Below are 21,739 nucleotides of genomic sequence, written 5' to 3'. Positions count from 1 at the left end.
AGAAATGACAGCCATCCGTGGCTAAGTAAAGTAATTAAGGATAGTATCCGACTAAAAACAAGGGCATTTCAGGTAGCCAAATCTAGTGGGAGGATAGAAGATTGGGAAGTCTTTAAAAGACAGCAAAAAATAACTAAAAGATTGATTGAGAAAGGGAAGATAGATTATGAAAGTAAATTAGCAAAAAATATAAAAACAGATAGCAAAAGTTTCTATAGTTATATAAAAAGAAAAAGGGTGGCTAAAGTAAATGTTGGTCCCTTAGAGGATGAGACCGGGAAATTAATGGTGGGAAACATGGCGATGGCAAAAACGCTGAACAAATATTTTGTTTCAGTCTTTACGGTAGAGGACACTAAGAATATCCCAACACTGGACAAACAGGGGGCTCTAGGAGGGGAGGAGCTAAATACAATTAAAATCACTAAGGAATTGGTAGTCGGTAAAATAATGGGACTCAAGGCGGATAAATCCCCTGGACCTAATGGCTTACATCCTAGGGTCTTGAGGGAAGTGGCGGTAGGGATTGTGGATGCATTGGTAATCATTTTCCAAAACTCCCTGGACTCAGCAAAGGTCCCGGCAGATTGGAAAACTGCTAATGTAACACCCTTATTTAAAAAGGGTAGTAGGCAGAAGGCTGGAAACTATAGACCAGTTAGCCTAACATCTGTGGTTGGTAAAATTTTGGAGTCTATTATTAAGGAGACAGTAACAGGACATTTAGATAAACATAATTTAATAGGACAAAGTCAGCATGGTTTTATGAAGGGGAAGTCATGTTTGACAAATTTGCTCGAGTTCTTTGAGGATGTAACATACAGGGTGAATAAAGGGGAACCAGTGGACGTAGTGTATTTAGACTTCCAAAAGGCATTTGACAAGGTGCCACATAAAAGATTATTGCTCAAGATAAAAAATCACGGGATTGGGGGTAATATTCTGGCATGGGTGGAGGATTGGTTATCTAATAGAAAGCAGAGAGTTGGGCTAAATGGTTCATTCTCAGACTGGCAATCAGTTACTAGTGGTGTTCCGCAGGGGTCAGTGCTGGGTCCCCAACTCTTTACAATCTATATTAACGATTTGGAGGAGGGGACCGAGTGCAACATATCAAAGTTTGCAGATGATACAAAGATGGGAGGGAAAGTAGTGAGTGAGGAGGACATAAAAAACCTGCAAAGGGACATAGACAGGCTAAGTAAGTGGGCAGAGATTTGGCAGATGCAATACAATACTGGAATGTGTGAGGTTATGCACTTTGGCAGGAAAAATCATAGAGCAAGTTATTATCTTAATGGCAAGAAACTGGAAAGTACAGTACAAAGGGATCTGGGGGTCCTGGTGCACGAAACTCAAAAAGTTAGTATGCAGGTGCAGCAAGTGATCAAGAAGGCCAATGGAATGTTGGCTTTTATTGCTAGGGGGATATAATATAAAAACAGGGAGGTATTGCTGCAGTTATACAAGGTATTGGTGAGACCACACCTGGAATACTGCATACAGTTTTGGTGTCCATACTTAAGAAAAGACATACTTGCTCTCGAGGCAGTACAAAGAAGGTTCACTCGGTTAATCCCAGGGATGAGGGGGTGGACATATGAGGAGAGGTTGAGTAGATTGGGACTCTACTCATTGGAGTTCAGAAGAATGAGAGGCGATCTTATTGAAACATATAAGATTGTGAAGGGGCTTGATCTGGTGGATGCGGTGAGGATGTTCCCAATGATGGGTGAAACTAGAACTAGGGGACATAATCTTAGAATAAGGGGCTGCTCTTTCAAAACTGAGATGAGGAGAAACTTCTTCACTCAGAGGGTAGTAGGTTTGTGGAATTTGCTGCCCCAGAAAGCGGTGGAAGCTACATCATTAAATAAATTTAAAACAGAAATAGACAGTTTCCCAGAAGTAAAGGGAATTAAGGGTTACGGGGAGCGGGCAGGAAATTGGACATGAGTCTAGGTTCGGATTGGTCATGGCCCTGTGGGTGGCGGAGCGGGCCCAGGGGCCGTGTAGCCTGGTTCTGCTCCTACTTCTTGTGTTCTAATTCTGTGTTAGATTTCAGGAGATGGCTCTATTCACAAGGATTAGTGGAGACCTCGGGAACAGGCTGCCTGCTAGGAGTCCTTCAAGAGTAAATTGGGCCTGTTCCTGGCTGGGGTGGAGATCACCTCTTACAGAAGGTAAGTACTGCAGGAAATACAGGGACAGAGTGATCTCCTGGATGAGTTTCGATTGCATAGATGGGTCGGAGAGGAATTTCCCAGATTTTTTCTCCCAAATTGGCCATTGGGTTTTTTATCTGTTTTTTCGCCTCTCCTGGGAGATCACATGGGTTCGGGTGGGATGGAGAGTGAAAGTAGATTTGAGGTTAGGATCAGATCAGCCATGATCTTACTGAATGGCGGAGCAGGCTCGAGGGGCCGATTGCCCTACTCCTGCTCATATTTCTTATGTTCTTATGTGCCAACAGGCGTGGCGCTGTTACATGAAGCGCCGCGAAATTCACTGGTAGTGCCCCAAGAGGGAGGGGAGCGCTTCCAGTAGCACCCCGCCTCCTGCCTGGGGCGCTACCACAGAATTTAATGCGCAGGGGCGCTAACTTTTTCAGGGGACTAAAATTAGCCCTGGCGACGTTAGCGACCCAAAGGGGGCGCCACCGAATTTCCCCCTAATAGTCTAAATGGGCTGGAGGAGCAGAGGGATCCAGGGATACAGATACACAAATCACTAAAAGTAGCGACACAGGTTAATAAGGCCATTAAAAAAAAAGCACTGGGGTACATTCCTAAAGGAGCCTCCTGTTCCATGCCTAGGAGCTCTGAACCATGGCAGAGAGCGGCTGGGACACGTTTCTCACACGCCTCGAGATTAACCCGCACGGCAACTTTGCTGTCAGTGAAGAGAGATGAGAAAGACCAAAGTGCCGTTTGCCCCTCTCAGTGTGGCCCTGAAGGACTGTGTCCAGGCTGGAGTTCTGTTCCCGCCGTACGATCCTCCCCCAGATCGTCCTTTGAGCTCCAGCCAGGTGATGCTAAACACTCAGGTGGGAAAGGCAAAAATCTACAACAATGTGTTTAAAACAAAGCTGATTTATTTGACATCTATTCAGAATATTAAACTCCAGTCCAGTTCCCGGAGTTATTAACATCAGCAGAAACAATCCCCACCTGTCAGAATGAACATGGTTCAGTCCTGGATGTGATTAACAGCAGCAACAACAACAGAATCCAACCCCTGCAGTCACTTGTGAACTCACTGGTATGTCAGCAGGGTGGATGACTGAGAGAATCCCTTCCCACACTCAGGTCAGGTGAACGGCCTCGCCCCAGTGTGAACTCGCTGATGATTCAGCAGGGTGGATGAACGAGTGAATCCCTTCCCACACACGGAGCAGGTGAACGGCCTCTCCCCAGTGTGAACACGCTGGTGTATAGTGAGCTCAGATGACTGCCTGAACCCAGTCCCGCAGTGCGAGCACCTGAACGGTCTCTCGTCAGTGTGAACACGTTGATGGCATATCAGTTCCCCGGAACCTTTATAGCACTTCCCACAGTCCCAGCAGTTAAACGGTCTCTCATCAGTGTGAACTCGCTGGTGTCTCAATAGGTTGGATGAATTAGTGAATCCCTTCCCACACTCAGAGCAGGTGAACGGCCTCTCCCCAGTGTGAACTCGCTGGTGTGTCAGCAGCTGGGATAACTGAGTGAATCCCTTCCCACACTCAGAGCAGGTGAACGGTCTCTCCCCGGTGTGAACTCGCTGGTGTATCAGCAGGTTGGATAAATTAGTGAATCCCTTCCCACACTCAGAGCAGGTGAACGGCCTCTCCCCAGTGTGAACTCGCTGGTGCGTCAGCAGGTTGGATGACTGAGTGAATCCCTTCCCACACTCAGAGCAGGTGAACGGCCTCTCCCCGGTGTGAACACGCTGGTGTGTCTGAAGGTCAGATGAATTAGTGAATCCCTTCCCACACTCAGAGCAGGTGAACGGCCTCTCCCCGGTGTGAATGCGCTGGTGTATCAGCAGGTTGGATGAATTAGTGAATCCCTTTCGACACACAGGGCAAGTGAACGGCCTCTCCCCAGTGTGAACTTGCTGGTGTATCAGCAGGTTGGATGACTGAGTGAATCCCTTCCCACACTCAGAGCAGGTGAACGGCCTCTCCCCGGTGTGAATGCGCTTGTGTCTCGATAGATCAGAGCGTTGGCTGAAGCCTCGTCCACACACAGAACACGTGTACGGTTTCTCCCCGCTGTGAACGGTGCTTTTTGCTTCCATGTTCAGAGGCCGATGATATTCAGATCCGGTGAGTCGAGTGACTGTCAGATCTTGAAGTGATGTTTGGTTTGAGTTTCCTGTCTGTAAATCTTCCCCTTTCAGTGCCCTGTAAAATTAATATAAAACAGGGAGCGTGAGAGACAACCCACAAGAAAACAAAGGCAGGTTGTGAAATTGAGCTCAATGAATCTGGTCAATTGTGGGGCCGGCACTAGAAAAAAGTGACCATGAAAGCTGCCGGATTGTCATAAAAACCCAACTGGTTCACTAATGTCCTTCAGGGAAGGGAATCTGCCACCTGGTCTGGGCCTACACAAGACTCTGGCCTCTATGGGAGGAGAGAGAGAGAGAGAGAGGTGGGAGGGGGAGGGGAGGGGGCGAAGCAAAGGAACTTTATACATCTGCAACTCGACCAGAACTTTGATAGAACCTCCAAAACCCACAACCTCCACCACCTAGAAGGACAAGGGCAGCTGTTGTATGGGAGCACCATCACCTCCAAGTTCCCCTCCAAGTCACACATCATCCTGACTCAGATATATTCATCGTTGTTGGGTCATAATCCTGGAACTCCTTACCGAACAACATTGTGGGAATACCTTCACCACACGGACTGCAGTAGTTCAAGAAGGCGACTCACCACCCCCTTCTCAACGGGCAACTGGGGATTGGCAATATTTGCTGCTCTTGCGAGCTATGCCCACATCCCAAGAATGAATTAAAACAAATCTGTAGATGTAAACTGGATTAAAAGCCTGTACAGAAATACTTGTTCCTAAAACAATCCTCTTTTACATTATACAGACAGTGTCTGTTTAACAACCTAATCTCCCCCAGAATCCACCTCCCTTGATAGTCTCACATTGGAAATTGTTGGGTCCTCCTGGGCTCAGAAGTACTGGCGGTTAAACCCAACAGCTTCTCCTCCATCTCCACTCCAGCTCAAACCGAAACATACAAACATAGAAACATAGAAGATAGGAGCAGGAGTAGGCCATTCGGCCCCTCGAGCCTGTTCCACCATTCAATGCGATCATGGCTGATCATCCAAGTTCAGTACCCAGTACCTGCTTTCTCCCCATACCCCTTGATCCCTTTAGCCTTAAGAAATATATCCAACTCCTTCTTGAATATATTTAATGTATTGGCCTCTACTGCCTTCTGTGGTAGAGAATTCCACAGGTTCACCACTCTCTGGGTGAAGAAATTCCTCCTAATTTCTGTCCTAAATGGCCTACCCCTTATCCTTAGGCTGTGACCCCTGGTTCTGGACTCCCCGACCATCGGGAACATCCTTCCTGCATCTAGTCTGTCCAGTCCTGTCAGAATGTTATAAGTTTCAATGAGATCCCCTCTCATTCTTCTAAACTCCAGTGAGTACAAGCCCAATCATCCCAATCTCTCCTCATACGTCATTCCTGCCATCCCAGGTATCAGCCTGGTGAATCTTCGCTGAACTCCTTCCACGGCAAGAACATCCTTCCTCAGATAAGGCGACCAAAACTGCACACAATACTCAAGATGTGATCTCACCAAGGCCCTGTACAACTGCAGCAAGACATCCTTGTTCCTGTACTCAAACCCTCTCGCTATGAAGGCCAACATACCATTAGCCTTCTTAACCGCCTACTGCACCTGCATGCTTACCTTCAGCGACTGGTGCACAAGGACACCCAGGTCTCGTTGCACTTCCCCTTCTCCCAATCTATTGCCATTCAGATAATAATCTGCCTTCCTCTTTTGGCCACCAAAGTGGATAACCTCACATTTATCCACGTTATAATGCATCTGCCATGCTTCTGCCCAATCACCCAATCTGTCCAAATCATCCTGTCGTTCCTCGGCATCCTCCTCACAGCACACACGCCCACCCAGCTTTGTGTCACCTGCAAATTTGGAGATATTACATCTAGTTCCCTTCTCTAGATCATTAATATATATTGTGAATAGCTGGGGTCCAAGGACCGATCCCTGCGGTACCCCACTAGTCACTGCCTGCCGCTCGGAAAAAGACCCGTTTATTCCAACTCTTTGCTTTCTGTCTGCCAACCAGTTCTCTATCCAAGTCAATACCTTACCCCCAATCCCATGTGCCTTAACTTTACACGCTAATCTCTTATGCGGGACCTTATTGAAAGCCTTCTGAAAGTCCAAATACACCACATCCACTGGTTCTCCCTTATCTATTTTACTAGTTATATCCTCAACAATGAAGCAACAAAAAGACCTACACAGGCGGCCAGGGACCTACCTTCCGTCAGCCTGCAATAAAACTCTTCCCGACAGCCGCTGACTAATGGCGGCCGCAGCACCCACAATCCCCCGTGCCCCAGAAACCGCTCTATCCAATGCGCTGATTTCCCCGCTGAGAGTGCGCATGCCCCCCGGGGCCATGGGCCATTCTGGGAGCCTGGCTCCTGTCCTTTTCCCGATTCGGACTCGATGGAACCGGCTGAAGAAACCGGGAAGTGGCGGCTCGGATGGGGGAGGCGCTGCACCCTGGGTTTCCTGGTGCCGGGGCTCTGGCCACATGTCCTCCGGGCCCAGCCGCTCTGATTCTGATTGAGTTTTTGATGAGGTAACAGAGAGGGTTGATGAGGGCAATGTGGTTAACGTGGTGTACATGGATTTCGAAAAGGCGTTCGACAAGTGCCACATAATAGGCTTGCCAGCAAAGTTGAAGCCCATGGAATAAAAGGGACAGTGGCAGCATGGATACAAAATTGGCAAAGTGACAGGAAACAGAGAGTAGTGGTGAACGGTTGTTTTTCGGACTGGAGGAAGGTATACAGTGGTGTTCCCCAGGGATCAGTACTAGGACCACTGCTTTACTTGATATATATTATAATGACTTAGACTTGGGTGTACAGGGCACAATTTCAAAATTTGCAGATGACAGAAAACGTGGAAGTAAAGTGAACAGTGAGGAGGATAGTGATAGATTTCAAGAAGACATAGACAGGCTGGTGGAATGGGCGGTCATGTGGCAGATGAAATTTAACGCAGAAAAGTGCAAAGTGATACATTTTGGCAGGAAGAACCAAGTGAGGCAATATAAACTAAAGGGTACAATTCTAAAGTGTGTGCATGAACAGAGAGACCTGGGGGTATGTGTGCACAAATCGTTGAAGGTGGCAGGGCAGGTTGAGAAAGCGGTTAAAAAAGCATACGGGATCCTGGGCTTAATAAATAGAGGCAGAGAGTCCAAAAGCAAGGAGGTTATGATCAACCTTTATAAAACACTGGTTCGGCCTCAACTGGTGAATTGTGTCCAATTCTGGGCACTGCACTTTAGGAAGGATGTGAAGGCCTCAGAGAGATTGCAGAAAAGATTTACAAGAATGGTTCCAGGGATGAGGGACTTCAGTTATGTGGATAGACTCGAGAAGCTGGGGTGGTTCTCCTTACAGCAGAGAAGGTAGAGAGGAGATTTGATAGAGGTGTTCAAAATCATGATGGGTCTGGACAGAGTAGAAACTGTTCCCATTGGCGGAAGGGTCGAGAACCAGAGGACACAGATTTAAGGTGATTGGCAGAAGAACCAAAGGCGACGTGAGGAAAAACTTTTTTACTCAGCGAGTGGTTAGGATCTGGACTGCACTGCCTGAAAGGGTGGTGGAGGCAGATTCAATCACTGCTTTCAAAAGGGAATTGGATAAGTACCTGAATGAAAAAGAATTGCAGGGTTACGGGGAAAGGGCGGGGAGTGGGACTAGCTGAAGTGGTCTTGCAGAGAGCTGGCACGGGCTCGACAGGCTGAATGGCCTCCTTCTGTGCTGTAACCATTTTATGATTCTATAAAATAGTAGAAAGTTTGTTCCACAGAAGCACGGGGTTTATCTGCTTTTATTGATGAATTTAAAAAGTCTCTATTAAAACCTGAGCCAGTGTGTTGTGAGCCAAAGAGCCTTGTGTCCAATGCGGGGAATAAAGGCCCACAGCCTCCCCTGGCCCCGGGCCCTGAACAAGAGACTGGAGAAACTCGCTGCCCTGCAGATCAGACAATCAGCCGGCGCTAGTCCCGCCCCTCGGGCTCCCCGATTGGTTGGAGGACCCGCCGCCGGCTCGCTCCTCCAGCCCCGCCCCGCTCGCTCCCTATTGGTCGGAAACTCCCGTCAATCAGGCCCTGGGCTGGGTCACGTGTCCCCGAGGAGATCACGTGCTCTGTCCAACTGCCGCCGCTCAGTCCGGGGCCTCGTGGACTCTCAGGTTTTTCTATTTCTCTTTATTCTCTCCCGATCCACCCCTCCCCCCCACCCCGCGCGATTCTCCACCCAATCAGAGCGGAGAAAACTCACTTTGCGTCACCGATCGCGGCTCTGGAACCGACACCAAGGCCTTTCCCCGGAATGGCCTGCGCCAACTCCGTCCGGCAGGATCCGACCGCGCAAGTGCAGCTCTGAGTGGGGGAGGGGGTTGGTCTCCTCTGGGCATGCGCGGTTATTACCCTTGGTGACCGGGAGGGGTCGCTGTGTTGGACTCGGCCCAAACCGCCGCTCCGTGTGCGCATGCGCGGACTATCGTCTGTCAATCAACCATCAGCCAGAAGAGGTCGCTGATGAGACCAGTGAAGAAAGAAACACTTGCATTTCTATAGCACCTTTCACTACCACCGAATGCCCAAAAGTGCTTTACAGCCAATGAAGTACTTTTGAAGTGTAGTCACTGTTGTAATGTAGGAAATGCGGCAGTCAAATAGCGCACAGCAAGCTCCCACAAATAGCAATGTGATAATGACCAGATAATCTATCTTTTTGTTAACTCTGTTTCTCTACGGATGTTGCCTGGCCTGCCGAGTGTTTCCAGCATTTCCTGTTGTTATTTCAGATTTCCAGCATCCGCAGTATTTTGCTATTATCCTTTTGTTACATTGATTGAGGGATAAACATTGGCTAGGACACCGGGGATATTTCCCCTGCTCTTTCCCACATTACAACAGTGACTACACCTCAAAAGTACTTCATTGGCTGTAAAGCACTTCAAGACGTCTGCTGGTCATGAAAGCACTATATAAATGCAAGTCTTTCTTTCTCAAAATAATGTCATGGGATCTTTTACATCCACCTGAGAGAACAGACAGGGCCTCAGTTTAATGTCTCATCCGAAAGACACCACCTCTGATAGTGCCTCAGCACTGCACTGGAGTGTCAGCCTGGATTTTTGTGCTCAAGTCTCTGGAGTGGGACTTGAACCCACAACCTTATGCCTCAGAGGCAAGAGTGCTACCATAGAGTCATAGATTTATACAGCACAGAAAGGGGCCCTTCGGCCCATCGTGTCCACGCCGGCCATCAAGCCCTGTCTAATCTAATCTCATTTTCCAGCACTTGGTCCGTAGCCTTGTATGCTATGGCATTTCAAGTGCTCATCTAAATGCTTCTTGAATGTTGTGAGGGTTCCTGCCTCTACCACCCTTTCAGGCAGTGAGTTCCAGATTCCAACCACCCTCTGGGTGAAAAAGTTTTTCCTCAAATCCCCTCTAAACCTCCTGCCCCTTACCTTGAAACGATGTCACCTGGTTATTGACCCCTCTCCTAAGGGGAAAAGTTCCTTTCTATCTACCCTATGCCCCTCATAATTTTGTACACCTCAATCAGGTCCCCCCTTAGCCTTCTCTGCTCTAAGGAAAACAACCCCAGCCTGTCCAGTCTCTCTTCATAGCTGAAGCGCTCCAGCCCAGGTAACACCCTGGTGAATCTCCTCTGCACCCTCTCCAATGCAGTCACATCCTTCCTATAGTGTGGCAACCAGAACTGCACACAGTATTCCAGCTGTGGCCTAACTAGCGTTTTGTACAGCTCCATCATAACCTCCCTGCTCTTGCCTTCATTAGCCGAGGCATAGAATATAAGTATCCCATATGCCTTCTTAACCACCCTATCTAGCTGCCCTGCTGCCCTCAGGGATCTATGTACATGCACACCAAGGTCCCTCTGATTCTCTGTCCTTCCTAGGGTTCCACCATTCATTGTGTATTCCCTTGTTAGTCCTCCCAAAATGCATCACCTCACACTTTTCAGGGTTAAATTCCATTTGCCACTGTGCTGCCCATCTAACCAACCCGTCTATATTCTCCTGTAGCCTAAGGCTTCCCTCCTCGCTATTTACCACTCCACCAATTTCCGTGTCATCTGCAAACTTACTGATCATACCTCCTACATTCATATCTAAATCATTAATGTACTCTACAAACAGCAAAGGACCCAGACCCTGTGGTACACCACTGGACACAGGCTTCCAGTCACAAAAACAACCTTCGACCATCACCCTCTGCCTCCTGCCACTAAGCCAATTTTGGATCCAATGTGCCAAATTGTCCTGGATCCCATGGGCTCTTACCTTCTTGACCAGTCTCCCATGTGGGACTTTGTCAAAAGCCTTACTGAAGTCCATGTAGACTACATCAACTGGACTGCCGTCATCCACACACCTAGTCACCCCCATCGAAAAATTCAATCAAATTGGTTAGACATGATCTCCCCCTGACAAAGCCATGCTGACTATCCTTGATTAATCCTTGCCTCTCCAAGTGGAGACTAATTCTGTCCCTCAGAATTTTTTCCAATAATTTCCCTACCACTGATGTTCGGCTCACTGGCCTGTAATTCCCTGGTTTATCCCTACTACTACCCTTCTTGAATAATGGTACTACGTTAGCTGTTCTCTAGTCCTCTGGCACCTCCCCTGTGGCCAGAGAGGTTCTGAAAATTTGTGTCAGAGCCCCTGCAATCTTCTCCCTTGCCTCACACAGCAGCCTGGGATACATCTCGTCTGGGCCTGGGGGTTTATCCACTTTTAAGCCCGCTAAAACCACTAGTACCTCCTCTCTCTCAATACTAATTTGTTCAAGTATATCACAATCCCCCTGCCTGATTTCTATGCCTGCATTGTCCTTCTCCATAGTGAACACAGATGCAAAATATTAATTTAAAACCTCACCTACATCTTCTGGCTCTACACACAAATTGCCACTTTGGTCCCTAATGGGCTCTACTCTTTCCCTGGTTATCCTCTTGCCCTTAATATACTAATAAAACACCTTGGGATTTTCCTTTATTTTGCCCGCCAGTGTTTTTTCATGACCCCTCTTCGCTCTCCTAATTTCTTTTTTAAGTACCCCCCTGCACTTTCTATACTCCTCTAGGGCTTCCACTGTTTTTAGTCCTTTGCATCTGCCAAAAGCCTCCCTTTTTTTCCTAAACCATTCTTGTATATCCCTTGACATCCAGGGTTCCCTGGGCTTGTTGGTCCCACCCTTGACCTTTACGGGAACATGCAAATCCACAAAAAAGATAAATTGTTAGGGGATATATATATTTTAATAACATAGATTTTAATATGGTTAAACTAATGACTGAAAGTGCTGATTGTGCTTAAACAGCCACAGAAACAGTCAACCACGTGCTGCTTAACTGTAGAACAAATGGATGGTGTGATGTACCAGAGATCCAATCACAGTGTGGTAATGTCAGGTCGGCCGATTTAGCTGAACCAACCATAGCTCTGCATGCATGCTGCTGAGCCAATGGTAGTAAAGGGGCGGGTGCATTTGCTGTAATCTGATGCTTTATAAAAAACAGCCATTTTGAACATGCTTGTTAGTCGAACAAAGGAAGTCAAACAGTGTAAATCAGTGCTGCAATAAATCGACTATTTAAAACCTACCACCGGACTCAAAATCTTTTATTTTAGTGCGTTGACCTCGGATTAGTGTGGTCCACTGAAATTAACAGATCTAACAATTTGGCGCTGTGAGCCAGATCGCTGAAGGAAGAGATTGGATCTGGGACACCGGATCTATTTTCGGAGGTAAGGACTCCTCTTTATAAAAGTCCTCGGTCAGTTGTCTACTCATCTCCCCTCCACGCGATTCCGCAAACCTCCAGGTAGCGAACCCTTCGGGTGGTAGACGGCTCAAGGTCCCATATGGAGCTCTAACTACGGCGGTGTTATTTAATTAATTACCGACCCGGCTGAAAAGCCTACGACTCGAGACCCCCAAGTAAAGAAATTGATATTATGGCATCACTCGATAAACCTACAACTATTAAGGGTGGGCGTGCCCCATCTGAGATTTCAGAGAGCAAAATTCTCCAGCAGTTGTATGACTATATAGAATTACAGTTTGACTTACCTAAAACCTGGTCCGAAATCGAACAAAAGTATGGTACCTCCTCCAGACAGTGGTCTTTGGATGACATAAAAAGGGTCTGGGGAAAAACGACCCATATGAAAGATAAAAGATGGATCAGATGGTCCTTGGCAGTTATGGGCCAGATCCGACAGCGAAATGAAATTAAGACACACTCCCAACATAACCACGATTTGACCAATGCAAAAGAGCAGAAAAATGCGATTTATGAACAATTGAAAAAGAAAACAACTGAGCTTAAAAAGTTAGAAGTGGAAGTTAAAAAACTTAAGGGTGAAGTTCAGGACTGTAAAAAACAATTGGATAAACAACCGATAGTCCCGGTAGTTGAAGAAAAGGGAAAATGTGTCGGGACCTGGAAGGGTTACCCAGATCTAAATGAAATAAAGGAGGAAGGACGTAGGAGACAAAGACAAGAAGCAGGTCAAGAGACTGACTCGGGATCCTCTAGTAATGTCAGTGAAAGTGAAGAAGAGAAAATAGGACCCCATTTGGCCCCGTTGAGACAGAAAAGGAAAAGAGTAGAAAAGGAGTATGAGAAGAAGGAAGATGGGGAAGAAAGGGCGAAGTACAAATACAAGTACTTCCAGCAGCATGACCCGGCAGACCCAGAAAAAATAGATAAATGGTCTAAAGAATTGCCTCACCCAAAGAGGGGGGGAATGAAAACCTGGGAACAGCTGGAATGCCTGAGGAATATTTACCAACTCCACCCATGGGACAGAGTCCAAATTCTGATTGTAATGATACCCAGGAGAGAGGGAAATAAGTTACACAGCAAAGTAAAGACTGGCCTGGGAAATGATGAGCAAGAATTAGATGCCGGATGGGATGCGATCCAACAGTGGTTACAAGTGTTTAGCCCTGCAAAAACGGATTGAGGAAAGATCATAGCCTGTCAACAGAAAGGGACGGAGGAAGTGTTAGAGTACGACAGGCGATTTAAAACTAACTGGTTGGAACACTCGGGGCTGAACACAGGAGAGATAAAGAAGGAAAAAGATCTAATTTGCAGGCTAACCAATCTGAAAACTCAGCAAAGGAAGGAAAAAAACAGGGATTTGGAAAGCCAGGAAAAGTTGCTGAGACACTGATATAAAAAGAGGGGGAAAAAAGAGAAACTTAAAGTTTTACTGACATGGAAGTTATTAACATTTGTGCTGAGACAAATAAAACACAAGATTTGCTGAGTAAAAGGAACCTTAAAAAAAAAATGCTGGAATTTCAGTTTGTGTGAAAGTGTGTGTTAAAGTGTGAAAGTTTTCCTGACTATGAATGTTTAAGAAGTTACAGTATTTCTTTTGTCTGATTAGATGTTCTTTAAAAGAAAGATTCTGTTATGTGTGTTTTAGCTCCACCCACTTCTCTGTGTTAAAAGCGTTTAAATCTTTTGTCTTGTCTTGGATTTTGGAAGTTTTAAGAATGTGCGAATAAGATTGTGCCCCAAGAACTGAAAAAAAAACTTTGACCTAATTTAAGTTAAGCTGGTGTGTAAAAACTAAGAGCAACAAAAAGTTTGTTTAACAAAAGATTAAGTTTCAGTCTAAGATTTAACCTTGGAGTCGCGGTTGCTATGGTGAAATCTTCTAAAGCAGTTTGATTTGATTTGTTTAAATGTGAAAAACTAATTTTTCTCCAGTTATATTCAATGTTTTTACAGTATTTTGGAAAGACATCTGAAGAAAGGACAATAAGAAATACGACGTAATTTACTCTTTTCTGCAAGAATGTGCTATTTTATTTTGTTTTATCTGTTCTGTTCGTGTTTAGTTAAAGTGTGAAAACACAACTGTCTTTTTCGATCAGGAAAGTTTTTTTAATTTACGTGAAGTGACGCAATTGTGCCCGATAATGATTGCAGCACTTCTGTCTCTAATGTTAAAACACTGTGTAAGCCACCTAGCCTGAGAATGGGATACTTGGCTATATTAACCCTTTTAGACTAACATAAGTAGAAATTAGCTGACATCCTGAAATGTTGCTTGTAGTTACAGCCTGGTAACTATTTAGAAAGAGCCTGTTCTTGGAAGAGATAAGGATACAAAGGCACAATTAAGAAATAGCAGCAAGTAAGACCTTGAAGAAGTATTCAGCTAGCTGCACAATTCAATGTGGCTTTGTCCAGCTAGCCATGTCTCTGCTGGAAAATACTTTTGTTATCGGTGTGGGAAAGTAAGAGATAGCTCATAATACTGCTGTTTGGATTTTGGGATAATTTTGAAATGTCAAAATGGACTCAGGCACTATATATTTGGTTACTTTTGGGAAAATAAAAGATCCTCTAAAATAATGATAATAAAATGTGTTAATAACTTGGATCAAGTGAGAACGTTTGATCTATGTTTTCTATCTTAAATATTGTACTGGACAGTAAAGTTTCTCCAGGACTTGTGAATGAGATATGAATGGTAATTAAAGGAAAGTGATTGAGAGTGTAAGATTGAAACAGGAGAATTACACTACTGAATGGGAATTTTCAAAATTTTCTAGTGAAAGTCAGGAAAGTGTAGTTAAGAATAGTAAATTGATAGCCTGGCCATTACCCAAGACATCAGGGCTATGCAGAGGAAGATGAGCAAAGATCTCCAGTTGACTACAATCTTTTGATAAGACACCTGAAAGCCCGAGAAAGGCTTGTATCGGATGGCATGATATGGAGATACCGGTAGCAGTGTGCAAATGTGATTTGTTACGTATGAAGTAATTACCATCCAGGAATGTATGTTGAGTTTGCACTGAAGAATGGGTTTCAGTTTCCTCAGTTACTTGACAACAGCAAGACATGAAATGGTTAATGTGGCTCAGGAGAGCGAGACAACTTTTAAAGCATTGACACATACTCCATCGAGAAACTATCTAATTTATGAAACAATCAGAATAGAGTTAAACACACTGGTACCTGTTAGAGGGATTGAAGTGGAGAGTTACATGAAATCTGAATTGGTACAATTGAGGGCTAAGGAGAAATCATGTTTAGTAAGAATTATCCACAAGATGGATACGAGTAAAAGAGAGATCTGGAGAATCTTTTAAATCCATGATTTGTTAAACTGTGATGTATTTGATATGATTGTAAGACTGAATGTAACTGTGACTGTAATAATTGTGTTTTATAGGTAACAGAGCATGGGAAAAACCAGTACGAATCCAGTATGAGGTGATTTTGGTGGTGCCTCCTGTGTCACTACTACTGCAATTACCATGCTTTACAGGTCTAACAGGACCTGTCCCATCAACCAACACGTTTTTAAGTATGAGCTACACAATTATGTGGCACAATTCGGATACTCGGATATGACATTCCCCTGTTGTTTGTGGGTTTCAGTGAGCTCATGATGCGACTGAACTCCTCCCTAAAGCATTTTTATGTTTTGGAGCAAGACAACTCGAGAATAGATATTGAAATTGACAGCATAGGGGACAACTCACATTGATGGGATATTGGGCTTAATACATCAGCACAACCTTAGGTTTGTATTATTTCACATGCTCTGGTAGTTATCCAACTTGTAATGATAGTGTATTTGATATATGTAACGTGTGTAGTAAGACTTTGATACATAAGCCAATTGGGTACTCATGCCCATGACTGACAAGCACTAACAAATTAATTGAGCACACCAAAAGAGAAGATCCGAAGCAATGTAGAGGAGACCCCAGGTGGGGTAACATCAGGAAAGATAGAAGAAACAGAGGAGACCCCAGGCGGGGCAGAATTGGAACACCGGAACAGTGAATTGAATTTGAGTAAGGGGTCAGAGGTTGCTCCTTCTCCTCAAAGGAATGGACTGTAAGGAAGGGAGAAATCTTCAAGACTCCCTACTAACTAACGCCCAAGTTGAGAGAGCAACAAGAGCTAGCTAGATTAGTCAAGAGCCGATTGTGAGAAGTCAATAAGGATATTTCCTTCTCAAAAAAGGGAATTGTAAGAAATAGCTGTTAGATTCAAAGATGGGTTTTAATTCTTAGACCAGGGACTGACAACAGGCAAGTGGAAAAAGATAGCATCAATGCCAGCAAGGTCGAATATCAAGTATCAAAAGACAAATAGAAATGATAAGGGAATGGTAAAATGCAAGGAAACAGAGAGGATAGCACCTGCTTATAAGAAGGAGCCACGAAGCCATAAAATGCCCTTGAAGAAATGTGACAAAACATTCCTCAGAAAGATGAGGGAGGCCTTGTACAATAGGATGGGGATCAAATTGTGTGTTTCTGTTGATTAAATGTGCTTGCCACCAGGCGGCTGCTGCCCCGCGGGTAAGATGCCTTGCAGGTCGCCGCAGACCATTTTTACATCTTAAAGGGGCATGTTATATTTAGCTGCTAGATCAGTTTGTACCTTTTCTACTTTTTATAATTTTTCCACCTTTTTACTTTTTAATTTTTACCTGAATGTATTTTTCAAAGCCATAAGCTGAGGGGAGCTCCTCCCCCTTTTAAGATGCACTAATTAATTTAAGATCAGGAAATCAACTAACCTGTTAAAACCAGGCTTTTACTGCGGCCACGGTAAAATCCTGGTTGGTGTAAATTTGTGCAGAGCCACTGATCCGGACAGTGGCGAAACACAGCAATGATTGATTATATTTTTATCTGACTTTTTATTTTTATGATTCAGTTTTTGAAAGAATCAAAGGGAGGATTGTTAGGGGATATATATATATTTTAATAACATAGATTTTAATATGATTAAACTAATGACTGAAAGTGCAGATTGTGCTTAAACAGCCACAGAAACAGTCAACCATGTGCTGCTGAACTATAGAACAAAGGGATGGTGTGATGTACCAGAGATCCAATCACAGTGTGGTAACGTCAGGTCGGCCGATTTAGCTGAACCAACCATAGCTCTGCATGTATGCTGCTGAGCCAATGGTAGTAAAGGGGCGGGTACATTTGCTGTAATCTGATGCTGTATAAGAACCAGCCATTTTGAACATGCTTGTTAGTCGAACAAAGGAAGTCAAACAGTGTAAATCAGTGCTGCAATAAATCGACTATTTAAAACCTACCACCGGGCTCAAAATCTTTTATTTTATTGCGTTGACCTCAGATTAGTGTGGTCCACTGAAATTAACAGATCCAACAGCGTTGTACTCTCTCTATTTCCTTTCTGAAAGACTCCCACTGCTCTGATGTGGATTTTCCTTCAAGTAGCTGATCCCAGTCCACATTGGCCAGATCCTGCCTTATCATATTAAAATCGGCCTTCCCCCAATTTAGAACCTTTATTTCCGGTCCATCTCTGTCCTTTTCTATGACTACCTTAAATCTCACCGAATTATGGTCACTGTCACCAAAGTGCTCTCCTACTAACTCTTCTACCACTTGCCCTGCTACATTCCCTCGAATTAGGTCCAGTACCACCCCCTCTCTTGTAGGACTTTCTACATGTTGGCTAAAAAAGCTCTCCTGGATGCACTTTAAGAATTCCACACCCTCTAAGCCTTTCACACTCTGACTATCCCAGTTAATATTGGGGAAGTTGAAATCCCCAACAATTATTACCCTATTATTTCTACACTTCTCTGAGATTTGCCTACATATCTGTTTCTCTATCTCCCATTACTGTTTGGGGGCCTAGAGTACACTCCCAGCAAAGTGCTTGCCCCCTTTTTGTTTTTAAGTTCCACCCATATGGCCTCATTAGAGGAACCTGGTAAGATATCATCCCTCCTTACAGCAGTAATTGACTCCTTGATTAATATTACTAACCTGATTTTTGGTCAACTCTTCGAGTATTCACGTTTAATAAATCTCCGGAAGAAGGAGTCGTTTCATTTGTACTGGGGCCTGATCACCTTCCCCAGGAGCAGGGCCTTGATTCTGGGGGTGTTTTATTGCACCACTTGGTTTAGTTGAGAAGAGCCCCATCAAGGCGAGCGCGGGAGGGTCAGGGGGCGAGCGCGGGAGGGTCAGGGGGCGAGCGCGGGAGGGTCAGGGGGGCGAGTCCATCTCCAGGACCAGTGTGTATCTGAGTCAATGGGACTCTCTCTGACCTTTCTCCCCAGTCCATCTCCAGGACCAGTGTGTATCTGAGTCAATGGGACTCTCTCTGACCTTTCTCCCCAGTCCATCTCCAGGACCAGTGTGTATCTGAGTCAATGGGACGTTCTCTTACCTTGTTCCCCAGTCGATCTCTGGAAGCTCTTTGAATCGGAAGGGTTCTCTCTGGTTGGTGCTCACAATCCGGTGCTGGTTCACCTACTGTTCCTCAGTCTACAATCCCTGTTTACTTCGAGCTGTGGACCTTCCTCAATCACTCAGTCATTCACCAGGAGATCTAATTGTGGCAAAGCAGAAAATAAAAACAATATTGAAAGCGTGAAATAATGTAATGTAGACTTTTAATCTGCTTACTAATAATTCAATTTCAAGGCCGAGTATTTGTTTGATTTTGTGCCTTTGCTCAGATCCCCAGTTGCGGGGCTGTGTGTTTAGTTTGGAGATTTTCCTCAGATCCCCAGTTGCGGGGCTGTGTGTTTAGTTTGGAGATTTTCCTCAGATCCCCAGTTGCGGGGCTGTGTGTTTAGTTTGGGGATTTTCCTCAGATCCCCAGTTGCGGGGCTGTGTGTTTAGTTTGGGGATTTTCCTCAGATCCCCAGTTGCGGGGCTGTGTGTTTAGTTTGGGGATTTTCCTCCGATCCCCAGTTGCGGGGCTGTGTGTTTAGTTTGGGGATTTTCCTCAGATCCCCAGTTGCGGGGCTGTGTGTTTAGTTTGGAGATTTTCCTCAGATCCCCAGTTGCGGGGCTGTGTGTTGAGTTTGGAGATTTTACTCACAGTAAATTTCCGGCCTCCTGAGACTCCCCCATTTTCACTGCTCTGGGCGGAAATGCACCATTTTCTGTGTGGAGTTACTGCCCGGAGCGGTGACCCTGTGACCCTCCCTCGCTGTGATGTAAACTCGGGGCTGAGCAGCCACTGTCGGGCCGGGTGCTGAATGGAGCCGAGTTCCCTCAGTCACAGAGCAGGCCCTGTAACCCGGGCAACCAGCCTGTTTCTGACTGTCACTCATCGATCAACCCGCACCACCCGGCACTGCGCCTGCGCGGAACAGGGGAGTGGCACTGCACCTGCGCGGGACGGCAGTGGAGTGTCACTGCGACTGCGCGGGAGAGAGTAAGGGAGCACCACTGCGCTTGCGCGGGAGACAGAAAGGGAGCGGCACTGTGCCTGCACCAAAGAGAGAGAGAGAGAGAGAGCAAGGGAGCGGCACTGCGCCTGCGCAGGAGAGAGAGAGAGAAAGGGAGCGGCACTGCGCCTGCGCGGGAGGGAAAAAGGGAGCGGCACTGCACCTGTGTGGGAGGGCAAGGAGCGGTACTGCGCCTGCGCCGGAGAGCGATAAAGGGAGCGGCACTGCGCCTGCGCAGGAGTGAGAGAAAGGGAGCGGCACTGCGCCTGCGTGGGAGAGAGTAAGGGAGCGGCACTGCGTCTGTGCTGGAGTGCAAGGAGCGGCACTGCGCCTGTGCGGGAGGGCAGGGGTGCGGCACGGCGCCTGCGCGGCAGGGAGAGAAAGGGAGCGGCAATGCGCCTGCGCGGGAGAGCGATGTCGCACGAATGCATCACTGTCGCTCCCAGTGGTGGGAGGACTACATCGGAACATATTGTCAGGAGGCAGCCATTCAGCCCCTCCAGCCTGTTCCACCAGCCAATTCCATTCGCTCCACCTGATTTCAAGAAAGGGTTGAGCATACTGGATACAACAAACACCTGACAACACCCTGGACTAGCCGCGCCTCTAGCCAAGCTGTTCCAGTACAGCTACAACACTGGCATCGACCCGACAATGTGGAAAACTGCCCAGGTATGTCCTGTCCATAAAAAGCAGGACAAATCCAACCCGGCCAATTACCGCCCCATCAGTCTACCCTCAATGATCAGTAAAAGTGATGGAAGGTGTCATCGACAGTGCTATCAAGTGTTAAATCCGTGAATCTTGATGTATGGTGTCCTTCAAGAAATAGACGGAGACTGCAGAGGAACAATGAACAGGTGTTTACTGGATGAGGGTTACTCTAAAACTAACAGTACAGATCCCTACTCAGGGTTTATATACAGGTGTGGTCACTGCCGGTACTACAGTATACAGGAGCTGTAAAAAGTAGTTCTCCCCTTAAAGGTACATACACTACAATTCCTCCCCTTTTAGATTAACAGTACCATAACATTCATTTAACAATTAACACTTTTAACATGCAACATTAACTGAAAATAGTCCATTTATAAATTCAGTCTTGGGGCAGCTTCCTGATCCTTTCTGGATAGTGCCTTTCCTGAGTGTCTTGCTCTTGGTGCGGAGGCGATTCTGGCCCCGTCGTCGGTTGGTTCATCAGCTTCCGATGCTACTGTTTCTGGGGTAGATGCTACCTGTATATTGGGTTCATCACCAGGTACGCGAGACATGGGGTTGACTCGTTCCTGTGACTCTAGGATCTGGTTGACATGGCGTCTCACAATGTTCTCCCCAACATCCACTGTGTACATTAGTGGCCCCTGCCATGTGCATATCATTCCTGGTTGCCATTTCTCTGTTCGGTAGTCGCGGGCCAAGACTGGTTGCCCTACATTGAAGCTCCTTGTCGGCTTCTCATTGATGTGCTGGAATTGCTTACTCTCAACATCTCTTCGTACATTTGGTCTGAGCAAATCCAGACGAGATCTCAACCTTCGGTTAAAGAACATCATGGCCGGGGTCTGGTTGGTGACTGCATGTGTCGCATTTCTGTAGGCCAACAGGAAATTGTCCACCTTATGCTGCAGTGGAATGTCGCCATGGCACATGGCCCTTACTGCCTTTTTAAAGGTTTGTACGAACCTCTCAGCCAATCCATTTGTGGCTGGATGATACGGGGCAGATGTGTAATGCCTTACCCCATTCCTTTTCATAAATTTCCGAAACTCTTCGGACACAAACTGTGGTCCGTTATCAGAGCAAATCTGCACTGGCAAGCCGTTCCTGGCAAATATGGTCCGTAGGACTGCAATCGTTTTCTCCGTGGTGGTGGAGGACATTTTGATCACCTCAGGCCATTTCGAGTGCGCATCCACAGCTATTAAAAACATTGAGTCCATGAATGGACCAGCAAAATCAATATGCACCCATTGCCATGGAGAGGAGGGCCACTCCCACGGGTGTAGAGGGGCATGTGTTGGTGCATTTTGGACCTTCTGGCATCCTGAGCAGCTCTTTGTCAGGTCCTCAATTTGCTGATCGAACCCCAGCCACCACACATAAGCCCTAGCAAGGATTTTCATTTTCACCCCTCCCAGATGGCCTTCGTGAAGCTCATTGAGCACTCTCT

The 21,739-nt window shown here is 46.1% G+C and overlaps 1 pseudogene across 1 annotated transcript in view; it reads right to left on the bottom strand.

The window, feature by feature from the left end:
- The window catches only part of LOC147093407 (uncharacterized), a 66,865-nt pseudogene that overhangs the window by 8,176 nt on the left and 36,950 nt on the right, over window positions 1-21,739 (bottom strand). Inside the window, exons 2-3 of the transcript XR_015074703.1 lie at window positions 18,558-18,719; window positions 3,281-4,387 (exon numbers count right to left, since the gene is read on the bottom strand). The product of XR_015074703.1 is annotated as an uncharacterized LOC147093407 (transcript). The remainder of the gene's footprint in view (window positions 1-3,280; window positions 4,388-18,557; window positions 18,720-21,739) is intronic.

The sequence above is a fragment of the Somniosus microcephalus genome, unplaced genomic scaffold (genome assembly GCF_052327205.1).
Source record: "Somniosus microcephalus isolate GS21.2 unplaced genomic scaffold, FLI_Smic_1.0 unresolved_chr1, whole genome shotgun sequence".
Lineage (NCBI taxonomy): Eukaryota > Metazoa > Chordata > Chondrichthyes > Squaliformes > Somniosidae > Somniosus > Somniosus microcephalus.
This window is presented reverse-complemented; position numbering and strand designations above follow the sequence as displayed.